Here is an 18,777-nt window from a genome sequence, read left to right on the forward strand (position 1 = left end):
TCGCACTTACATGTGTAAGTACAGGTGTATTTACTAAGTAACTACTTTGTAAATAAACAGCAATTAGAGACGCTTCATGTAAAGTGTTACCACCACCAAACCCATTTCACTTGTCACCAAAGGAGGATTTGAACCCAGGTCTCCAATGGAAGAAATTAAAGGCTTGTGAATGATTTGGCTGCTCCTGTGTCATCAGACCCCACAGATGGGTTAATTATTGAATACGCTGTGTGTTTAGGGTGTCTCTCATTGTATAAGAGATGGCATGTCACGCAGTTTGGCAGGTTCCATATACTCAAACTGTGAGAAATGATGTCTCTTACACACAACACAGTAACTATTTTTTTTTACTTTAGAAGTGTGTCTATATGCAGGATAAGATGTACTGTGTATGCAGATGGCATTTTGACAAACCCTGTCATTGGTTGATTTCTCATACATGATTTATAATGACATACAGTACATACCGTATATATATTGAACACATTGGAGACTTAAATTACTATGACAAGGTCAAGCAAAATAAACCTCATGTGAGTAATCTGAAACCCTTTAGACAGCACTGGTATAGTGCTACTGACAGATAATATACTATACTTAACAAGGCAGCTACTTTGGTTTAAACACTGTAAAACAAAACAGAAACTTTAATTCAGTGACAAGGGTTTAATAGTTACTGATGATAGCACTGTAGAACGCTAGCGCTCCAGCCCACACAGGTCAACATCTCGATAAGGGGGCAATTCCCAGGCGGTTTTCAAGGCCAATGAGATAGTACATTTGAAAGTGCTCCTCTCCCCTAGGAGTGCTACTCTCCACTGGACTGCTCCTCTCCCCTAGGAGTGCTACTCTCCACTGGACTACCCCTCCCCCCTGGGAGTGCTACTCTCCACTGGACTGCTCCTCCCCTAGGAGTGCTACTTTCCACTGGACTGCCCCTCCCACTAGGAGTGCTACTCTCCACTGGACTGCCCCTCCCCCTAGGAGTGCTACTCTCCACTGGACTACCCCTCCCCCTAGGAGTGCTACTCTCCACTGGACTGCTCCTCCCCCTAGGTGTGCTACTCTTCACTGGACTGCCCCTCCCCTTAGGAGTGCTACTCTCCACTGGACTGCTCCTCCCCCTAGGAGTGCTACTCTCCACTGGACTGCTCCTCCCCCTAGGAGTGCTACTCTTCACTGGACTGCCCCTCCCCCCTAGGAGTGCTACTCTCCACTGGACTGCTCCTCCCCTTAGGAGTGCTACTCTCCACTGGACTGCTCCTCTCCCCTAGGAGTGCTACTCTCCACTGGACTGCCCCTCCCCTAGGAGTGCTGCTCTCCACTGGACTGCTCCTCCCCCCTAGGAGTGCTACTCTTCACTGGACTGCTCCTCTCCCCTAGGAGAGCTAGTCTCCACTGGACTGCTCCTCCCCCCTAGAAGTGTTAATCCCCACTGGGCTTCCATCTTGATATTGATTTTGAAATTCTAGAAACCAGTTGTTTGGAAAGTTTAGGATGCCCTCTACAGAAATATACCTTTGCACAGCGAATGCTGAGTTATTAGTTGGGGATTGTAGTCTTATTATACATCAAGTTTTTTTTAATTAGACTTTTTGAAAATTTTTATACAGTTTGTGAGAATTTAATTTAGTTTGTGCTAATCCCCACTGGGCTGGTGGTGTACCAGCTCTGTAGATATATAGTTTGAAATGCTGCTTCTTGCTGGAGGTAGCACCCCACTGGGACTCCATTTTCCATATTATATATATATATTATATATATATATTATATATATAATATATATATATATATATATATGTGTATAAAAAACCACACACAACTCTCTAGCCCTGCAATCATTCCCATTGTCTATCCATTATTCTGTCTGCCCTGCCTTTGTTCACCAATCAGTTTCATATGAAGTTCATCATTAGACCCTGCGATTTGTCAGGAAAACTAATTGTATGGCGCTTACTTCAGCCTTCAAACCGACTGTGTAGAGATGAGCTTACTTCAGCCTTCAAACCGACTGTGTAGAGATGAGGTCAAACTGAGTGGTTACTGTAAACAGAGACAAGGAAACAAGCATTTTATCAATCAATGTGATGTCTACTGGGTTTATTTTAAACAACACACACTGTCTGCTTCTGTGTTAAAAGCCCCTCTGTTATTTGTAGAGAAGTGCACTGCAATCTCTTAGCGATTTAAAAAGAGAAAGAAACCCCCAGTATACTGCTTTGCATCTGCATTAATAGATTGCACAGCAAGATTTATAGACCAGGGACCTAAATAGGATTCTAGCTACATAACTGTTTGTAACTCAAGGCCTGAGTGCGTGCCAGGTGTAAATATATCATATGGAAGAGTAGCTCACTTTAAAAGTGTGGTTATGGGTGAAGCAGACGCATGTTTACTGTATGTTCTACATTTTTGTAAGTAACAACACAGCTACAAGTGAATTGTGGTCCAGAAAATCCCTGTTGTTTCAAAATAACTCAGAATGTGAATTTAAATAAGGGCCCCTGCTCACGGTTTTATTAGTTTTGGAACTTTAACAGCTTCTCTGGAGCCAAGGTTTAATAAATCTGTCCATTAGAGTGAGGGAACAAGAGTGCTCTACGCTTGTGCTCCTGTTCTGCAGAGGGCAAAGAAGACAGCTCCGGAGGCCCAGGTTGAAAGCAGTCTGGTTCAGTGTTGGGAGCAAGAGAGAGAGAGAGAGCAAGAGAGAAAGAAAGAGAGAGAGCGAGAGAGAGCGAGGACTGGGACAAAAGGTCTGGGAGAGACTCCCCATGAGAGCTACTTGGGTTTCACTCTGACATGCCCCTCACAGGCCAGAGAAGGAGAGAAAGTGCACAGAGAGCACCTTGCTGCCCTATCAGAACTTTGAAAAAAAACATATATGCATGTGGCAGGCTGGTGAGTGGATAGAGGCCCAGAGACAGTCTGGAGTTCAAAAAAATAACTATTTTATTATAAACACAAAAATGAAAGGGCACAAGGGCCAAAACAAAGCAATTTAAACACAAAATAAACAAAATAAAGCAAAAATACACTCACAAAAATAAAGGTTTCCAGGCTGGGCAATGCCTTCACTAGATTCAAAACATTCAAAAATCACAAACACCAGAACACCAACCTGCTTCCTCAGCTCCCTCCTCCTAAATGAAAAGCAGAGGCCTCCTTTTATGTCAGGTGGCTGGGCGCTGATTGATCGTTAATTAAACTAATCATCTAATCAACCCCAGCCACCTGAACACAATGAACCAAGGCAGGTAGGGGAATTTAACCCCATCCCTGCCAATTTCTAAAGAGCAGAGCTGTGCTCTGCCACAATGCATTATAAAATAAATAGATAGATAAGGAACGTAACATGGTTCAATTATTCACGCCATGACCGAAGGGGATATTGTAAGGTAAAACTATAAGAAGCAAGAAATAAAGCAGACAAACGTTTTTGGTGTATGGATCATTAAACTTTTTTTGTTTTTGGAAAAGCATCTTTGCCTCCTAACTATCCACTGGAAGATCAATGATAGCATTACCTGAGATGGGGAGGAGGGAGCTGTAATGTGCAGTAGACGTATCAGTTGAGTGGCTTCCTGGCAGTGATACACAAACACCAGTAGATTCTCTGACCTCTATAAAACCCTTTCACTGTCAGACAAAACTTTATTAAGCCTCTAATTGCCTTTTCAGGGATGACTGGCCAGATATGAGAGGCCTCCTGTACTTCTGCTACATTTCAGCCTTGAAGCTGAAAAAACAATGCAAGAGAAATAGTGACCAGGGAAGCATTACTAATTTCTCTCACCCATTCGTATTGATAGAATCCATTGGGGGCATTGAGCATCCTTGTACATGCAATGTGCAAATGATAATAATATCAGACTCATGGTAGCTTGCTTGGCAATGCAGTACTAGTAATTGCATACTCTGCATGTTTCAGGATCTCCAAGGCATTTGGCTGACCAGAAGATTAGGTAACAAAGAGATGTTCGTTTTCACAGGCTGGGGCAGCGTATCCAAATGCCAGTCATTGTTGCCATTTGCTTGGTGACTCCTGGATGAACCAATGTGTTAAGGCCAACCAAGAGGGTTATAGTATCTTGGAATTGAAGACTCTGTGGACTGATGACCAAAAGAAAGAGACATAAAGACAAGCTGTGCAAGCAGAACTCGGCAGACTGACAATTGTATATTGCATATCGCCTTCCTAGTATCACGTTCACCTTATAAACTGTATTGATTGTAATTTGTTCCATGGTTAAACTTTACAGTACGTGCGCGTATATCTGGTAAAAGAAAAGTAAGTCTTTGAAAGTATACAAAAAGAAAACACATGGCAAAGCTCTCAGTCCTGCCTTTTCACATTTTCACATGGCCCCAGACCCTTACTTAATGTGGTCTAATATGTTGGTCATTTTGTTTACAGAAGCGTCAGCTTGGTGTGAGATGAAGAACTGCAGGGAAAGAAGGGAGGAGTCGTAGGTACAAACATTCCTCAAGGTCTGCACATGTCCCTTTAGCGTCTGTGTCCATCTCCATGAGGGAGGCAGCGATGTGATGTCTTTCTGGGTCCAGGGTCAAAAGCCAGCCCCATTGCCCATGCACACACACCACTGTTTCAACACAAGGCTTGTCACGTCTGTACAGAGCTGCAGCAATCAGAAAACAGAAAGGATGAGAGAGTGCTGTTATTGAGGCACGGTGTACATAGGAATTGCAATTTCAGATCCCTATTATAAAATGTGTTTTGCTAGCTGTGCTGTAGTCGTAATCTTGTTCATCTTTTACCCCTGGCTGTTGGAACCATGTTGAACAGGAAAGCTGGTCTTTCAGAAGCTGCCCTTGGACTTGCCACTTTGACATGTGCCTGTGAGTAGCAGAGGTATTGCAATCCAGTGCTTTGGTTCTGTGGGTGAAGAGGCAATCGTCAGTGGGAGCAGAAGCTGCCTGTTGAACGGTAAGAGGTGACATTGAAATCATCATCATAATAATAATGTACTGTTTTTTTGTTTTTTTTCTTGATTTGATGACCCCTATATAAGGAATAAGGAAAATTTTGGAAAATAAACCTGCTTTGTTGGAAAGATTGAGTGTCTCATTCATACACAACACAACACATTTGATCCACTTCCACTGGTACACTTATTGATTTCAGTGACATAGGGCATAGTAAAACACAACAACACTGGGTGTGCAAGGAATAAGGGTTACAAAATGCAGCAAAGGATAACAATCCATGTTGCAGGGATGGAAACAAGACTCCCGTTACACAGCAGTTTGATCAATTGCTGGTTTTCCTAAAAGTTTAGTAAGACGCACCTGAACTTGTTACCGACACACTGCGGCTGATCAAGCTCGTAGTAAAACCTGGATTGAGTGACACTGCTTTGCAATAGGAGTCTCATTTCCATTCCTGTGTTGCAATGCTTTTAATAATATCTTTCAGTTTGATTTCTAACCCTGCTTGCTTGCTTGCTGTGTGGCGGAGACAGAAGAAGAGTGGGGTTGGTGCACTGCTACAAAGCCTGTGAAACAAGAGATTCCACGTAGGGAGTTCAGACCCAACTGGCATGCAGTGTACATCATGTACATGTTAGGACTTCCACATTCCTTTACATTACTTTATAGCAGCCAAATAAACACCCACCGCCTGCTCTTTTCACTTGTTTATTACTTGTTTATTATTGTTAGTTTTTTAATCTACAAAAAGGCAAATGAAAGCTCTCTCTAGTAAGTACCCAGTATATTCCTTACTAGGTCGGCAGTCCCTATACATCCCCACCCCCCTCCCAGCCCCCCTACCAGAATAAAGATGCTGTTCCCATGCGCCTGTTTCTAAAAATAGACAGCCCTCCTCTTGACTGACTTAGCACTTCCTGTGCTGTGCACCAGTCTCTTAATCTTGTCTCACACACTCCTAATATGGAATCCTGCTCCGACCAATCATCCTCCTTCAATTATTATAGTGAGTACATTATCTTGTAGTCCTGGAAATGAACAGCCTCAGAGGAAACAGGATCACAGCAGTAATGAATATTAACCCTCCTGTGCCACAGTCCCCTCACAGTATCATACAGATATATATATATATATATATATATATATATATATATATATATATATATATATATATATATATATATATATATATATATATATATTTATATTCCACATAGTTTGATATATATATATATATATATATATATATATATATATATATATATATATATATATATATATATATATATATATATATATATAGATACACACACACACACTCACACACACTAGTGTGCACATGTTTTTGAACACCCCATTGCTTCTGTCTAATGTCATTGATGAGTGCCTATTGTTTCTATATCACTGATCACTACGTGTAATAACCTGATATACGTGGCTCATCTTTCTTTCCTATAATGTTTGAAATGGTTTTCTAGCTTTTAAATGGAATGGCTGGAGTAGATGTGCTTCGTTCTCGGTGGACGCTAGCAGTGTCAGTGAATGACTGTTCAATGCTGATGAAGTTAAACTGTATCAGTACTGAATGTGTCTACAGAAGGTTAAGTTATATATTTTCTTGGTTTAAGTTTGTATTTTCACATGTTTGTGTGGATCCAGGTAAACCCAGATAAAAAAACAAATGGCTGGATAGCTGTTATAAAAATCTGTGGAAACATAAGAAGCCTTGAGTACAGTATAGATTAGCATAGCATAGTACAGCACAGTACAGTACAGTATAGCATAGCACAGTACAGTACAGTATAATATAGTATAGTACAGTACAGCACAGCATAGCACAGTACAGTACAGCATAGCATAGCACAGTGCAGTACAGTACAGTATAGCATAGCACAGTACAGTATAATATAGTATAGTACAGTACAGCATAGCACAGTACAGTACAGCATAGCATAGCATAGCACAGTGCAGTACAGTACAGTACAGTACAGTACAGCATAGCATAGCATAGCACAGCACAGTACAGCCTAGCATAGCACAGTACAGTACAGCATAGCACAGCATAGCACAGCACAGTACAGTACAGTATAGCATAGCATAGCATAGCACAGTACAGCATAGCACAGCACAGTAGAGTACAGAAGAGCATCACATATCACAGCACAGTACAGCACAGCATAGCATAGCACAGTACAGTACATTACATTACAGTACAGTACAGTACAGTACAGTACAGCATAGCATAGCATAGCATAGCATAGCATAGCACAGCACAGTACAGTACAGCATAGCAAAGTATAGTATAGTATAGCATAGCATAGCATAACATAGCATCGTATAGTATAGTACAGTGTAGCATTGTGTAGCATAGCATATTATAGTATAGCATAGCATAGCCTAGAATAGTATAGTATAGTGTGGTGTAATTTATGATAGTGTAATATAATGGCTTTTTGAAGCAGGTCGATAGATTGATAGTATTTCCACTGGCAGTTGAAAGATGAAAGATAGTGCCAGCTCTCATAACGCATGCGGGATGCTGTACGCTCACACACACAGCCTTCACCTCTCCTGCAAAAGTACCCCCCCCCCCCAAACAGACGACAGGTTACAGGACATAATCTGTAAAGGCAGTGTATCACATAACACTGCCTGCTACATGTACGTGCGTGTTTGTAAAACCAATACAGTACGTTCACAGTTCAATGTGAGGTTTGCAGCCTCTGTGTCAGTATAAGAGAACAAAGCCATTAGCTTCTCAACCATCAAGATCTTTTTCATTTGCATGGAATACAGCTGCTCCAGGAGAGAGCATTTCAATCTCAATCCAAGTGGACAAAATGAGTTTAACTTTATTAATGAGTATGGAACTCATAATTAAGCAAATCTGATGTTGGTATGTAAGTAGAAATCACAATACAGCAGTAGTAGCAGTTGGAGATAATTGGAGTTCAAAGGCAGATCAAGGAACTGTGAAACATAGGGTTTTTTTCTTTATTTTATGCAGTTTAGACTTATATTTGCAGTTTAATAATTGCCCGCAATGAGCACAGTTGTCGTTATGTAAGTACTTTGTAAAAGCCGTTGTAAGAGTAGCTGTGCCATACTCACACTTGAATCCCAGGGTTAAAGCATGTACTCCAATCTTTAATTAACTCCTATTTCATTATCAACTCCACGTTGTGTAATAAAACAGGGAACAGTGCTTAAGATGTTTTTCTTCTTTAGAAAAAAAGGAGTAGTTATTTAAACACTGGAGTAAACACTCTGGAGATATATCCTATAGACTTTCCCAATGATGCTTTAGCAACTCTGCACACCACTAATTTTTCCTGGGTAAATCCTGAAGTATCCTGGTGAAATTTGCATCTTCAGTCTCTTCTGGTGAGGCTCTGCAGAATCTCTCCCCGCATTTAAGAAGGCGTGGAGATCAGTGATGATAAGCAGCGACGGGTTTCTAGTTTTTGTCCATGCTACATGTAACACTGTGCTTATAGACAGTACATTACACAGGCTTGAGGTCATGTACTATCTTCTTCATGAATCACTGATGTACATAATAGTACAGTATATTTCCATATCTACTCTATAAAACAGTAACAAGACACCAAACCTCCAAAACAGGAAGGATTGTATGGGTGGACGCTTACTATAATAATATCCTGGTACTAAATTGAGAAGTGCAGGTGCAACCCTTACTCTACCTGCATAATGAACATCAGAATGGAATGAAGCCATGTGATTGGCAGTCCTTCATTTACAATCCCGTTCTCAACATGCTCCGGTCACATGTCCTTTAGATTGGGCAGCATGGAATGAAGCCGTGTGATCACCAGTCCTTCACTCACCATCCACTTCTCAACATGCTCCGGTCACATGTCCTTTAGATTGGGTAGAAATGAAACCCTACTCCTACTGTGAAAACACTCCAGCAGATTCATTGAGTTTAACAAGGCCTCGTCTTAAGAGTTGTGGGGGGAAAAATAAGCAGAACTGCCCTCACAGAAAAACCTCAAGAAAAATGTACATTAAGTGTCTCTAATTACTGTGTATTTACATAGCAGTTACTTAGTAAATCCATGTGTACTTATACATAATTACAACTTTAATATGAATAATTACAATGCACTTAATGTGTAAATCATTTTGCATGATATATGTAAGTACACAATTGTATCAGAAAATGGTTAGGGTTATATCATGCTAAAAGATTTACACATTAAGTACATTGTAACTATGCGTAATAACATTGTAATTATGTGTTAGTACACATGTGTTTATTAAGTAACTACTATGTAAGCACACAGTAATTAGAGGCAGAATGTAAAATGTCACCAAAAAGCTATAAGAAATTAAAATTATAAATGGGGCTAAATTAAGCCACCGCTGGCCTGGTACGCTCAAGTTGAAATAATCCTTTCACACCTGGTCTTATTTGCTGGGTTTAATTGAGAACATTACCCCCATGCAGGGATGTCCTGAAGAGCTTCTGTACACACAGACACTCTCAGTACCACAGAGATGTGCCGGAGAAACCCATTTCCTTGTCTTGCTATGGACTGTAAATATTATCTTACTGGAGCATGTGTGTAAAAAGCTGACATGTTATACAATGTCAACTTTTAATAAATGTGATGGATTGGATACAAAAATGAAAGTGGCTGGATTCTTCCTTTCTGCCAGCCCATTAAACATAATGGTTTATTGATCCCATGAGAGACGGGCACTTTCAGCTATGACTGTATAATGTAATGTTCCATTTCTGGGCTGCCTAAGGGTTCAGTTTCTTGTACTGTATGTAACCCAGGCTCCTGGTCCAATGACAAGCCTGTTTAAAGCGACATGCCTCTTGCAGTAGTTGAGGACTTTGATAATGCTTGGATGCTTCCTGATAGATGACCTTCTCCACCCCCAAGGATAGACACAATTACATTTTTCATTTCCTGTTAGGATTGGAAAAAATGAGAAAGAGTTGAGTCCTTGGTAAACATAGACAGATACAGTGCTTTAAAGCACTCTGTAAAACAGTTTAATACACACACACACACACACACAAGCAAACATACACATAGACACACAGACACACACATGCAAACAAACACACACAGACACACAAACAAAAACAGACACACAAACTAACACAAACAAACAAGCACACACACACATCTTTCTGCAGCAGAGATAAGCAATAAACAGCGTTGAATGTTTAATACTGTACATATATTAACATTTTCAGATTTTAGTAATCTTGGGTCAGTTGTGTATCCCTGCTACTCGAGTACGAGGGATTCCTCCCTCTGAAATTAAACAAGCATGTTAGCAACACTCTCTGCCAGCGCTTTAAAAACAAATGCATCGTAAAAAGTCCAAGCTCGTGAGCACCACCCCTGAAAGTACAGGTAGAGCTGTAGGTGTGACTGAGAATGTTTACATCCTGTTGACACAGACGCAATTTTTGCAGATCATTTTCAGAGAACCGTGTTCTCTCTCTGCACACCTACTTTACAGGTGAGTCAGATTGTAGGCACAGTATTGACTCTACAGATTACCTTCAGGAGAAAAGAAAAACGGCTGCACAGCACAGCAATGTGGACTGTTCATCATTCACAAATACAGGCTGGTTGCAGCTGTGGTTTGCAGTTCAAAGACCTGCAAAAATTGTCATTTTGTTCCAAGGGACATGGCTGGTTTGTTTTTCACACAGCCTGATAAATCAAGCTTCCACTGGAGCTATGTTTAGGAATATCAAATCAGATTGAATCATACCTCACCGAGTCATGTGAGGTAAAGCAGCTATGAAATGAGAGCAGTGCACATAGTGTATTTATTGTAAGAGATTTAAGCCACCAGTACTCCAGTCAGTCCAAAGGCTAGGAGCGTATTTTATTTTTGTTTTTCCTGGCAGTCAATCAGCCCTTAATTTTATTCAGCCTCACGTCGCTCAGAAAGGGCCTCTGGAAAATGGAAAGCTGTCTGGGATAGAAAAGCAGCAGTTGACTGCATGTAATCTCAATTCTCTGGGTTTCTTTGAAAGACTTTCGAGCCCTCCTCTTCAGAATGCAGGGTTAGCATTCCCCCACACAGCCATGCTGCGCTCGTCCTGCTCCCCCTCTACTGCACACTGTACCTGTGGGGCTGAAACAAACCGCTGAGTAAACTCACTGCTGGACCCTTGTGGGGCCGCGGCAACACTGTGTTCCCAACTCAGCACCGACATCCAGTCCAGCACATTACAGAACAGATGAAATGCACTGCACTGCTCAACACAAGCAGGTGTTATTATCCAGTCCAGCACATCACAGAACACATGGAATGCACTGCACTGCTCAACACAAGCAGGTGCTATTATCCCCCAAGCTATACAGCTCAGCAGCTCAGCTTGCACGACGGACTCCAGTGTAGACACTAACCACTTGAAAGATTAGGTGTCATAACTGAACTGGTAAAGTGGCTGCCACTGCGTTTTGGAGTGGATTTGAAGGGTTTCTTTTGGTTCTCATGTTTGTAGATGGCCTTGGCGCTGCATTTCTTACCCAGTTGCTTTCTCAGTACACTCCAGCCTTTGATGGAGACTTGGTGTACAACTGAAAGGGCCTTCAGAGCCAGCGGAGCGAGACACAGGGTTTGGGTCAGTTTTTGCTGGAATAAGTTATTTAAATAAATACATCTTTCAGTTAGTTCCCCCTATTGGGGTCAGAGTAAATGTTTTGGTGGGGTTACATATCATTAACTCACTCGGTGCTGTCAGTGTTGCTGAAGTTGAAAGCTTTTAGAATTGAAGTCACTCATTTCATAGATCATTTATATCTAGCTCTATGTGCACTTTCTTTTTGACAGTATTTGGCGAAGCTTGCCCAAGCCCTGCTGCCCCCAGTCCTGGGTTTCACAGCTTCTCTTGTTTAGGAATATTATTGAAATGACCAGGTGCCAGGAGTTTGAACAATCAGCCCCCTGCTAAATTTGCTTTGAACTGATCAAAAAGAAGAAAATCACACCTGTGAGTCTGTGGGTTTACAAATGGGTGCTGTTAATGTAGCTATAAGGCATGAACAACTTATTTTAACATCAAACTAATAGCACGTGATCTTTAAATAATATACCTAATTGAGGGTAGTTCTGAAACTTGGGGCTGGTGTGAGTTCCAAGCCTTGCTAATATTATATTCACTGCATAACAATAGTGTTCTTATAATTCAGTCCCTTCTCTGTCTGTGGCAAACTGTTTTGTTATGTCAAGTCTTGCTTGGATGCAATTTCTAGAAATATATAACAATTCAGTACAGTGACCTGCAATCAATATCAGAGGCTAAGCACTTTGGAGAGAGAGAGACGGGGCTTACCCAGCATGCAATACGGTTTTCACACAGCCGTCCTGGTATTACTTCACACATACTGTGAAAAAACACTCATTTCTACATGCAGCGTGAGAAATAACAACCTCCCCAGACAGTGAAAACAGGGGCTGCCAACACAGGCACACAGAGACGTGATTGTACAAAACTAAACATTTCCATCAGCCTGACCTGCTTCACACTTCTGTCAGCTACATGGGTCTAAAGAGTGCACTTGTGAAAGAAACACCTGTTTATATATATAGAGATAGATAGCTAGATAATATACATATACAGATTTTATATATATATATATATATATATATATATATATATATATATATATATATATATATATATATTTAATACATTGTATCTGGTACTACAAACTTTTCAAGTTTTCATGCATTTCCAGATCATTTCACCTGAGCATGCTAGCTGGCTGTTGACCAGAAAGAATACTTTGAAGCAGATGAAAATGACCAAGAAAGTGTAATGCTATCTAAGGGAATGGCTGGCAGATAAGCATTATCAAGTACAATATGTTTAAAAAAAAAAAAAAAAAACATGCTATCTATAACATGCTTCTCTTTCCAAACTGCATACCTGTTACCTACGTGTATAAAGTTATTGGACGTGCACAGGTCACATGTATGGAATTCTTTTGTTAGGTACAATAACTTTACAGAAAACACTTAATTCAGGGCAGAAACAATGGTCTAAATCAGGGGTGTTTGTTCCAGTGTAACAGTATAGCAACCCAGGCCATTACAAGGCTGGAGATAAACTCACTCAAGTGCATAATCACATTTACAGACAAAGCCATGAACTTGTCTGGCCTGGTTGTCGAGCACCTATGGGCTTGCAGGCGTTTCTGAGAGAATGACAGCCATTGTCTTCAGGTAGAAACAGATCTGTTAACAGGTCTAGGACCGTCCAAGACAGCCCCCGGGAGCACTCTCGAGAACCAGATGAACATCAAATGTTTTTTTGTCGCACACCGAAGGAATTGAAAAATGCAATTGTTTTTCAAAGACAATTGTTGTTGTTCCTTTCAAAAGGAAAAATCTCGGGGGCTCCCGAGTGGTGCATCCAGCAAAGGCACTCCACGTGGATATGCCCTGAAGCCTGGGGATCGCAGGTTCGAGTCCAGGCTATGTCACAGCCGACCGTGACCGGGAGCTCCTAGGTGGCAGCTCACAATTGGCCGAGCGCTGCCCGGGTAGGGAGGGCTTAGGTCAGCAGTGGAATCCACGGCTCACCGCGCATCAGCAACCCCTGTGGCTGATAGGGCGCCTGTGGCTCTGCAGTGGAGCCTCCAGATCTGTGTTGTCCTCAGGTACTATAGGTCTGGTGGCCTTGCTGTGGATCCTAGTGTGTGAAATGACAGATTGGCAGGAGTACGTTTTGGAGGACGCGTGCTAGAGCCTCAGTTCCCCGAGTCGGCAGGGGGGTTGTGAGTGGTGAGCCAAGGATACAGATAATAATTGGACATACCAAATTGGGGAGAAAACTGGGGTAAAAAATTGGAGATGACTAAAATAAAAAAAATAAAAAATAAAAAAAGGAAAAATCTCAAGAGATTAGAAGTAACTTTGAGCATCAGAAATGCATGCATGCTGAACTGCAGTGCCTTTCAAGTATGCACAATGTGGCAGGAGCTGTGTTGTGCAACAGTAAACCAGATTTAACAGCTCCAAAAACAAAACAAAAATAAAAAAAACAGTGATAATCACGCAATGCCAGGCACTTTCTACAAAACCCATAACCCTGTGTCATAGCGAGAACACAGTTTACAGAATTCTAGAAATAAAAGTGCACTTTTATTAAGAGATACCCTCAGTGTGAACGACTCGGACGCTGTGCTTCTAGATACCCTCAGTGTGAACAGCTCGGACGCTGTGCTCAGAGATACCCTCAGTGTGAATGGCTCGGACGCTGTGCTTCTAGATACCCTCAGTGTGAACGGCTCGTATGCTGTGCAGCGATACCCTCAGTGTGAACGGCTCGGACGCTGTGCTCAGATACCCTCAGTGTGAACGGCTCGGACGCTGTGCTTCTAGATACCCTCAGTGTGAACAGCTCGGACGCTGTGCTCAGAGATACCCTCAGTGTGAACGGCTCGGACGCTGTGCTTCTAGATACCCTCAGTGTGAACGGCTCGGACACTGTGCTTCTAGATACCTTCAGTGTGAACGGCTCGGACGCTGTGCTTCTAGATACCCTCAGTGTGAACGGCTCGGACGTTGTGCTTCTAGATACCCTCAGTGTGAACAGCTCGGACACTGCTCAGAGATACCCTCAGTGTGAACGGCTCGGACGCTGTGCTTCTAGATACCCTCAGTGTGAACAGCTCGGACACTGTGCTCAGATACCCTCAGTGTGAACGGCTCGGACGCTGTGCTTCTAGATACCCTCAGTGTGAACAGCTCGGACGCTGTGCTCAGACATACCCTCAGTGTGAACGGCTCGGACGCTGTGCTTCTAGATACCCTCAGTGTGAACGGCTCGGACACTGTGCTTCTAGATACCCTCAGTGTGAACGGCTCGGACGCTGTGCTTCTAGATACCCTCAGTGTGAACGGCTCGGACGTTGTGCTTCTAGATACCCTCAGTGTGAACAGCTCGGACACTGCTCAGAGATACCCTCAGTGTGAACGGCTCGGACGCTGTGCTTCTAGATACCCTCAGTGTGAACAGCTCGGACACTGTGCTCAGATACCCTCAGTGTGAACGGCTCGGACGCTGTGCTTCTAGATACCCTCAGTGTGAACAGCTCAGACACTGTGCTCAGAGATACCCTCAGTGTGAATGGCTCGGACGCTGTGCTTCTAGATACCCTCAGTGTGAACGGCTCGGACATTGTGCTTCTAGACACCCTCAGTGTAAACGGCTTGGATGCTGTGCTCAGAAATACCCTCAGTGTGAACGGCTCGGACGCTGTGCTTCTAGATACCCTCAGTGTGAACGGCTCGGACGCTGTGCTCAGAGATCTACACTCATCATTAGACTACACTTTAACATATAATTCACTTCCATTTGTTTTTAAAAGTGGAAATCATGTTTCTATGTTGGGAGCCTGCAGGGTTCCTCTCTTGAGGGCTTGACGCCTCTGGGTGCGGTATCTTGAACAGCCCCTGATGAATTCATGGAGAAGGGGAATGTTTCCTTTTGACTGCTTCAAGAATTTCCTGTCTGCAACTTGAAAAAAAATTCTAATGCTTGCCTCTTAACCCTTTCATCACCGCAACCTCACGAATGGACATAAAAAAAAAAAAAAAAAAAAAACTCTTCTAGTCTTTGTATGGGGACGTGGAAGACGCAAATGCATGATAGCTTCGTATGAGGATCCCATTTTTTTTCCATATAAAGCAATGCATTTTTTATTTCAATGAAAGATATATTTATTATGTGTCTAAAACTCCTTTTTTCAGCCATTTTAAAAAATATTAAATGCATGAAAAAAAAGTTGAACATGACCAGTACAGTAATCCAGACCTGAGTCAGGCCGGATATGTAAAAAGTCACATGACTGAATCCTGTTTTAAATCCCATTACACACAGCTGCAACAATTACTATATTCAAGTAATTATTTGTTCTGAGATTCAGCTTTTATTAAGGAGCTCCCCTAAATCCATTGTTTAGAAAGATACAGGGTATTGATGCTTGAGACAGAGTAGCCGTCTGTAGCATGGGTGCCTGCATTCGCTGCTGAGTGACAGGCAGGAGAGCGAGATGGAGGTTGAAGTTAATACGCCCCCGCAGGCAAACAAGATTTATTTACATATCAAGTCAACACACTGAACAGCTCACGTGAGATGACCAGAGCACGGAGCATTTACAACACAGTGTAGGAAAACTTTGGTGGGATCTAGAGTCTCTGAACTAATCTTCTCTGCTGAGTAATAAACTAACGCTGCTGAAGAGATTGACCGTGGTGGATAAACACTGAGGGCGGACATGTGATGGGTGGATACGAGACTGATTACTGCATTTTAAAAGGACATCTTTTATAGCTAAATCAAAAAACTGAAGAAAAAAAACGTTTGCAGTTGTAAAAAAGACAGACAATAAAACTACTGTTTTTATATTATTTATTTGAAATAATTTTCTGGCCACAACAGTAAAATTTAACAAATGATCACTAGAAAAGTTCATTCTTCTGTCATCAGCTGTACAATACATACCATATCATAAAACTGGCCACTAGGATTAAAAATCCACTAAAACATGTTTAAAATGTCAAGTGGCAACAGCAGCATCTCACAAAAAAATGTATTACATACATATGTACAGATCCACATTCAATCCACAATACATTTTCACATCTGTACAGTGCACAGCCTTGCAGCATAATAAAAGACATGTGTCTAATCTGGTGCTCGATTTAAAAAAGACGGAAGCCACTGCTGTTGACATTACACAGGCAGCAACTAAGTGACAGTAAGTAGCAAAATGTACAAGCCTCCAAAACTGTGATCTTTACCACCCTGCTGTTTCTATGAAGAAGCTGCTACCATGGTGCAACATAGGGCAACAGAATTAATCGTGGACTGTAGAGCCGAGGCAAAAGGGTATACTGGATACCTCCAACGCCATCAAAGAACTGCAGTTAACATGATGCTACATGATTTTATTATTTTATTTTGTAACAGTTTCATTTAAGAAGTTTGTCATATGGCCCAACGCAGACAAACATTTGCAATACTTTTTTAAATGGAGCTGTACATACCAAATGTCTTGGGTTTCCTCGTAATACATTATCACTCAGCAGTTTGAGGTATTTTTTTTTGTTGTTGAAAGTAGTGTATTTTTATTTTGTACTGTCTTCTGTCATGCCTTTAGCATTTTAACTTTTTTTTTTTTTTTAAGTTTGATGTTAAGACCAAAACAAGAAGTGCAATGACAAGGCAATCCTTTCATCTAAGGCCCTACATTAAACCAGCCCACACTTTTAAGATTTTCTATCTGGGCTGGTTATGATAAGTCTTGGGTGGAGAGCAGCTCAGTTCACCTCATGAAAAAAGCTTCTCTCCACAGGGATGGTAAAAAGACTCCTATTGCATAGCAGTCTGAGCACTCCTGGTTTTATACGAATCTAAGCAAACACACCTGAGCTTGTTACCTATACCCTGTGGCTAGTCAAGCTCGTAGTAAAACCTGGACTGGACGAAACTGCTCTGCAGTAAGAGCCTTCCCTGCACTAGTATTGATTCAATGGGTTAAAAGGATGAACTGCTGGTAAAAAAAACAAACAATAAAACCTACAACATGGCATTGATATAAAAAGGCACATTGTTTTAAACACGAAGGGCACAATTTATATCCACTATTGTTTAAACATAGAAATCTTGAGTCCTCCTTTAGCTAGTTTGCAAAGTGACTCTCCGGTTGTGTATTCAACACCCAGTTGATGACAGCATCCAAGCTGGCCTGCTTGCCAAAATGACTCAGGGCATTCGGAGTGCTGTGTTGAATAGCAACACAGAGGCACTATCTGCCAGACTGCAAGTCGCTTCCCAGTCCAGAGCCCTTGTTAAATAATAGCTGGGTTCAAGCAAGCTGTGCCACATAACAATCTGATAAAACATGGGGGGGGGGGGGGGTGTCCTGCTGGTTGCTAGGCTGACGAGACACATTCAGGACATTATAAAGTGTTTCCAGAAGTGTTTTTATTAATGCTTTCTCTTTTTTTCTTTCTTTTCTTTTAAAACTGGACACTGGCACATTCAAATTTCAATTAAAATACAATTATAAAAAAACAAAACTAATAGTCCTTCAACAAATGGTATGTGACTTTTATCCACTCAATGTGTGCAAATGATTGTTTAAAAATGACCTGGATTTTATCCAGAAGCAATATATTATTGTATACTGTTTTCATTACAGTACTGAGACTGTTTAAAAGTGTATGAAGGAATCATTCAAATGCTCAGCACTCGCTTCTTTATCTGACTGAAACCCCTTTTTGAGGCTATTAAAGGGTGTCAGTTTCTCTGAACTAAATTAACAATGCATTGGATTTTGAAGCACGTTAATGGAAACAAGTTGTGGCCTCACAAGATATTTAATGCTATAAATTATTTCAGCTCTCCCACCCAATATTTACAAGCCAGCTGAAGCTTCTTCTGTATATTGCTCTTTTTAAAATGCTACAATCTACTTGTGACTATATTTCACAATGTTACACTATTTTCTCTTCAACTGATCCTCTCTCATCCGGCACAGTTATTTAATCACGACATTCATAAGTATTCCATGTAGTTGAATCCAATACATTTGTGAGGCCCCCTAGAAATCCTCTCATCTAAGCAGGACTCGAAACAAAACAACATTCAAATACATACTTCAACATCCCAGCTCCCTACCTCTTTAACCCAGCCACTAGCTCCTCTCTTGCAGTGGGTTTCCAGTGTGTGTTGGACAGTTTCCAGGTATTGCTATGGTGATTCAAACACAGCAGCCAAGCTAACCCAAGCCTCAGTGTTCCTGTTTACTC

Source organism: Polyodon spathula, chromosome 8 (genome assembly GCF_017654505.1).
Source record: "Polyodon spathula isolate WHYD16114869_AA chromosome 8, ASM1765450v1, whole genome shotgun sequence".
In the NCBI taxonomy this organism is placed as follows: Eukaryota; Metazoa; Chordata; class Actinopteri; order Acipenseriformes; family Polyodontidae; genus Polyodon; species Polyodon spathula.